Raw genomic sequence first — 6,855 nt, 5'->3', positions numbered from 1 at the left:
CTTAAATGTTTCACACTTTTATAAACTAGACAGTACTAACAGAAAATATTTTTTCTGATATTATACATTTTGATCTTTGAAATTCCTAATCCTGGTGATGTCATCTTAATCATTCACCTGTAGAATTACCACAATCACAAGCTTTTGTAAGGCACTGGGTACATGTTTGCCAAATTAATTAATTAGCATCAATTTTTGTTGTAATAGATAAAGAACACATTCATCATGGCATGGGACAATCAGATTTTACCTCTGATTTCATCCTTTTGGGAATCGTTGATCAAAGCCCTATGCACATCTTCCTCTTTTCTTTGGTCTTCAGTATCTTCATGGTGGCCTTCACGGGAAACACTGTCATGGTTCTCCTTATCTACCTGGACACCCAGTTCCACACCCCCATGTACTTCCTCCTCAGCCAACTGTCCCTCATGGATCTCATACTAATCTGCACTACTGTACCCAAGATGGCCTTCAACTACTTGTCTGGCAGCAAGTCCATTACTGTGGCAGCGTGTGCCACACAAATTTTCTTCTATGCATCACTAATAGGTTGTTAATGTTTCCTGTTGGCAATCATGTCTTATGACCATTATGTTGCCATTTGCCATCTTCTAAGATATTTCAATCTATGAGCCCTAAAATTTGTGGACTTATGGCCGCATCTTCTTGGATCCTGGGCTCTACTGATGGTATCATTTTCCTTCTCCTATTGTGGGTTCAGGGAAATAACCAACTTCTGTGATTTTCCTTCCATGCTAATCGTCTCATGCAATGATATCTCAACATTTGAAGAAGTTCTTTTCTACCGCTGTATTGTAAGGATTGTTATCCCTGTAACAACCATCATTGCTTCCTATGCTTGTGTCATGCTGGCTGTCATTTGCATGGGTTCTGGAGATGGTCGCTGAAAAGCTTTTGCCACCTGTTCCTCTCACCTCAGGGTGGTGGGAATGCACTATGGAACAGTATTGTTCATATACATGCTGCCCACTTCAGTTCGTTCTCCCATCCAAGATAAAATGATCTCTGTTTTCTACACCATCCTTATGCCCATGCCAAATCCCCTTATCTATAGACTCCACAACAAATGGCCAGAGTATTCATGAAGATGTGGGGAAGGGCAAGTCTGGAGAATAAATTGCTGAATCATTTTAATGCTTTGACAGAATCTCCTGAGTGTCCCCCTTCTTTGCATTCAGCTCTAAAAATTGACAAACACACGTTTTTGGAATGTCATTTTCCTGGCCAACCACACAATTTAATTGTTTGTTTGTTTGTTTGTTTATTATTTCAATTCTTTAATTTATTTTTTTATTTTTTTTCAATATATGAAATTTATTGTCAAATTGGTTTCCATACAACACCCAGTGCTCATCCCAAAAGGTGCCCTCCTCAATACCCATCACCCACCCTCCTCTCCCTCCCACCCCCCATCAACCCTCAGTTTGTTCTCTGTCTTTAAGAGTCTCTTATGCTTTTGCTCTCTCCCACTCTAACCTATTTTTTTTTCCTTCCCCTCCTCCATGGGTTTCTGTTAAGTATCTCAGGATCCACATAAGAGTGAAAACATATGGTATCTGTCTTTCTCTGTATGGCTTATTTCACTTAGCATCACACTCTCCAGTTCCATCCACGTTGCTACAAAGGACCATATTTCATTCTTTCTCATTGCCATGTAGTACTCCATTGTGTATATACACCACAATTTCTTTATCCATTCATCAGTTGATGGACATATAGGCTCTTTCCAGAATTTGGCTATTGTTGAGAGTGCTGCTATAAACATTGGGGTACAAGTGCCCCTATGCATCAGTACTCCTGTATCCCTTGGGTAAATTCCTAGCAGTGCTATTGCTGGGTCATCAGGTAGGTCTATTTTTAAATTTCTGAGGAACCTCCACACTGCTTTCCAGAGTGGCTGCACCAATTTGCATTCCCACCAACAGTGCAAGAGGGTTGCCATTTCGCGACATCCTCTCCAGCACCTATAGTCTCCTGATTTGTTCATTTTGGCCACTCTGACTGGCGTGAGGTGATATCTGAGTGTGGTTTTGATTTGTATTTCCCTGATAAGGAGCGACGTTGAGCATCTTTTTATGTGCCTGTTGGCCATCAGGATGTCTTCTTTAGAGAAGTGTCTATTCATGTTTTCTGCCCACTTCTTCACTGGGTTATTTGTTTTTCATGTGTGGAGTTTGGTGAGCTCTTTATAGATTTTGGATACTAGCCTTTTGTCTGATATGTCACTTGCAAATATCTTTTCCCATTCCGTTGGTTGCCTTTTAGTTTTGTTGGTTGTTTCCTTTGCTGTGCAGAAGCTTTTTATCTTCATAAGGTCCCAGTAATTCATTTTTGCTTTTAATTCCCTTTCCTTTGGGGATGTGTCGAGTAAGAGATTGCTACGGCTGAGGTCAGAGAGGTCGTTTCCTGCTTTCTCCTCTAGGGTTTTGATGGTTTCCTGTCTCACATTCAGGTCCTTTATCCATTTTGAGTTTATTTTTGTGAATGGTGTGAGAAAGTGGTCTAGTTTCAACCTTCTGCAAGTTGCTGTCCAGTTCTCCCAACACCATTTGTTACAGAGACTGTCTTTTTTCCATTGGATGTTCTTTCCTGCTTTGTCAAAGATGAGTTGGCCATAGGTTTGTGGGTCTAGTTCTGGGGTTTCCGTTCTATTCCATTGGTCTGTGTGTCTGTATTTGTGCCAATACCATGCTGTCTTGATGATGACAGCTTTGTAGTAGAGGCTAAAGTCTGGGATTGTGATGCCTCCTGCTTTGGTCTTCTTCTTCAAAATTACTTTGGCTATTCGGGGCCTTTTGTGGTTCCATATGAATTTTAGGTATGCTTGTTCCAGTTTCGAGAAGAATGCCAGTGGAATTTTGATTGGGATTGCATTGAATGTGTAGATAGCTTTGGGTAGTATTGACATTTTGACAATATTTATTCTTCCAATCCATGAGCAGGGAATGTCTTTCCATTTCTTTATATCTTCTTCAATTACTTTCATAAGCTTTCTATAGTTTTCAGCATACAGATCTTTTACATCTTTGGTTAGATTTATTCCTAGGTATTTTATGCTTCTTGGTGCAAATGTGAATGGGATCAGTTTCTTTATTTGTCTTTCTGTTGCTTCATTGTTAGTGTATAAGAATGCAAATGATTTCTGTATATTGATTTTGTATCCTGCAACTTTGCTGAATTCATGCATCCGTTCTAGCAGACTTTTGGTGGAGTCTATCGGATTTTCCATGTATAATATCATGTCATCGGCAAAAAACAAAAGCTTGACTACATCTTTGCCAATTTTGATTCCTTTGATTTCCTTTTGATGTCTGATTGCTGATGCTAGAACTTCCAACACTATGTTAAACAACAGCGGTGAAAGTGGGCATCCCTGTCGTGTTCCTGATCTCAGGGAAAAAGCTCTCAGTTTTTCCCCATTGAGGAGGATGTTAGCTGTGGGATTTTCATAAATGGCTTTTATGATGTTTAAGTATGTTCCTTCTATCCCGACTTTCTCAAGGATTTTTATTAATAAAGGGTGCTGGATTTTGTCAAAGGCCTTTTCTGCATTGATTGACAGGATCATATGGTTCTTTTCTTTTATTAATGTGATGCATCACGTTGATTGATTTGCGAATGTTGAACCAGACCTGCATCCCAGGAATGAATCCCACTTGATCATGGTGAATAATTCTTTTTATATGCTGTTGAATTCGATTTGCTAGTATCTTATTGAGAATTTTTGCATCCATATTCATCAAGGATATTGGCCTGTAGTTCTCTTTTATTACTGGGTCTCTGTCTAGTTTAGGAATCAAACTAATACTGGCTTCATAGAATGGGTCTGGAAGTTTTCCTTCCCATTCAATTTTTTGGAATAGTTTGAGAAGGATAAGTATTATCTCTGCTTTAAATGTCTAGTAGAATTCCCCTGGGAAGCCATCTGGTCCTGGACTCTTATTTGTTGGGAGATTTTTGATAACCGATTCAATGTCTTCGCTGGTTATGGGTCTGTTCAAGATTTCTATTTCCTCCTGATTGAGTTTTGGAAGAGTGTGGGTGTTTAAAAATTATCCATTTCTTCCAGGTTGTCCAGTTTGTTAGCATATAATTTTTCATAGTATTCCCTGATAATTGTTTGTATCTCTGAGGGATCGGTTGTAATCATTCCATTTTCATTCATGATTTTATCTATTTGGGTCATCTCCCTTTTCTTTTTGAGAAGCCTGTCTAGAGGTTTATCAATTTTATTTTTTCAAAAAACCAACTCTTGGTTTCATTGATCTGTTCTACCGTTTTTTTAGATTCTATATTGTTTATTTCTGCTCTGATTTTTATTATTTCTCTTCTGCTGGGTTTAGGCTGCCTTTGCTGTTCTGCTTCTATTTCCTTTAGGTGTGCTGTTAGATTTTGTATTTGGGATTTTCCTTGTTTCTTGAGATAGGCCTGGATTGCGATGTATTTTCCTCTCAGGACTGCCTTCGCTGCATCCCAAAGTGTTTGGATTGTTGTATTTTCATTTTTGTTTCTTTCCATATATTTTTTAATTTCTTCTCTAATTGCCTGGTTGACCCACTCATTCTTTAGTAGGGTGTTCTTTAACCTCCATGCTTTTGGAGGTTTTCCAGACTTTTTCCTGTGGTTGATTTCAAGTTTCATAGCATTGTGGTCTGAAAGAATGCATGGTATAATTTCAGTTCTTGTATACTTATGAAAGGCTGTTTTGTGAACCAGTATGTGATCTATCTTGGAGAATGTTCCATGTGCACTCAAGAAGAAAGTATATTCTGTGGCTTTGGGATGCAGGGTTCTAAATATATCTGTCAAGTCCATCTGATCCTATGTACCATTCAGGGCCCTTGTTTCTTTATTGACCGTGTGTCTAGATGATCTACCCATTTCTGTAAGTGGAGTGTTAAAGTCCCCTGCAATTAACACATTCTTATCAATAAGGTCGCTTATGTTTATGAGTAATTCTTTTATATATTTGGGGCTCCCGTATTTGGCGCATAGACATTTATATTTGTTATCTCTTCCTGGTGGATAGACCCTGTAATTATTATATAATGCCCTTCTTCATCTCTTGTTACAGCCTTTAATTTAAAGTCTAGTTTTTCTGATATAAGTATGGGTACTCCAGCTTTCTTTTGACTTCCAGTAGCATGATAAATAGTTCTCCATCCCATCACTCTCAATCTAAAGGTGTCCTCAGATCTAAAATGAACCTCTTGTAGACAGTAAATAGATGGGTCTTGTTTTTTATCCATTCTCATACCCTATGTCTTTTGGTTGGTGCATTTAATCCATTACATTCAGTGTTATTATAGAAAGATACGGGTTTAGAGTCATTGTGATGCCTGTATGATTTATACTTGTAGTGATGTCTTTGGTACTTGGTCTCACAGTATCCCCCTTAGGATCTCTTTTAGGGCTGGTTTAGTGGTGACTAATTCCTTCAGTTTTTGTTTGGGAAAACCTTTATCTCTCCTTCTATTCTAAATGGAAGACTTGCTGGATAAAGCATTCTCGGCTGCATATTTTTTCTGTTCAGCACATTGAAAATCTCGTGCCAATCCTTTATGGCCTGCCAAATTTCAAAATAGAGATCAGTCACGAGTCTTATAGATCTCCCTTTATATGTAAGGGCACGTTTATCCCTTGTTGCTTTCAGAATTTTCTCTTTATCCTTGTATTTTGCCAGTTTCACTATGATATGCCATGCAGAAGATCAATTCAAGTTACGTCTGAAGGGAGTTCTCTGTGCCTCTTGGATTTCAATGCCTTTTTCCTTCCCCAGTTCAGGGAAGTTCTCAGCTATTATTTCTTCAAGTACATCTTCAGCACCTTTCCCTCTCTCTCCCTCCTCTGGGATACCAATTATGCATATATTATTTCTTTTTAGTGTATTACTTAGTTCTCTAATTTTCCCCTCATACTCCTGGATTTTTTTATCTCTCTTTTTCTCAGCTTCCTCTTTTTCCATAATTTTATCTTCTAGTTCACCTATTCTCTCCTCTGCCTCTTCAATCCGAGGCGTCGTCGTTTCCATTTTGTTTTGCACTTCCTTTAAAACGTTTTTCAGCTCCTCCTGACTGTTCTTTAGTCCCTTGATCTCTGTAGCAAGAGATTCTCTGCTGTCCTCTATACTGTTTTCAAGCCCAGTGATTAATTTTATGACTATCATTCTAAATTCACTTTCTTTTATATTATTTAAATCCTTTTTGATCAATTCATTAGCTGTTGTTATTTCCTGGAGATTCTTTTGAGGGGAATTCTTCCATTTAGTCATTTTGTATAGTCCCTGGAGTGGTGTGGTCCTGCAGGGCACTTCCCCTGTGCTGTGTTGTATAACTGGAGCTGGTGGGCGGAGCCGCAGTCAGACCTGATGTCTGCCCCAGGCCCACCGCTGGGGCCACAGTCAGACTGGTGTGTGCCTTCTCTTCCCCTCTCCTAGGGGCAGGATTCACTGTGGGGTGGTGTGGCCCCTCTGGGCTACTTGCACACTGCCATGCTTGTGGTGCTAGGGATCTGGCATATTAGCTGGGGTGGGTAGGCAAGGTGCATGGGGGCAGGAGGGGCAGGTTTAGCTTGCTTCTCCTTAGGTGATCCACTTCAGGAGGGGCCCTGTGGCAGCAGGAGGGAGTCAGACCCGCTGCCAGAGGGGTGGCTCTGCAGAAGCACAGCGTTGGGTGTTTGCGCAGAGCGAGCAAGTTCCCTGACAGGAACTGGTTCCCTTTGGGATTTGGGCTGGGGGATGGGCGAGGGAGATGGCGCTGGGGAGGGCCTTTGTTCCCTGCCAAACTGAGCTCTGCCCCCGGGGGCTCAGCAACTCTCCCTCCCTTTGTCCTCCAG

General features: G+C 40.3%; 1 pseudogene; it reads left to right on the top strand.

Annotated features, from left to right (window-relative positions):
• Positions 1-225: 225 nt before the first annotated feature.
• LOC106975065 (olfactory receptor 2M5-like) lies at positions 226-1,137 on the top strand (annotated as a pseudogene).
• The last annotated feature ends 5,718 nt before the right edge of the window (positions 1,138-6,855 follow it).

This window comes from Acinonyx jubatus, chromosome A1, assembly GCF_027475565.1.
Source record: "Acinonyx jubatus isolate Ajub_Pintada_27869175 chromosome A1, VMU_Ajub_asm_v1.0, whole genome shotgun sequence".
Taxonomy (NCBI): domain Eukaryota; kingdom Metazoa; phylum Chordata; class Mammalia; order Carnivora; family Felidae; genus Acinonyx; species Acinonyx jubatus.
This window is presented reverse-complemented; position numbering and strand designations above follow the sequence as displayed.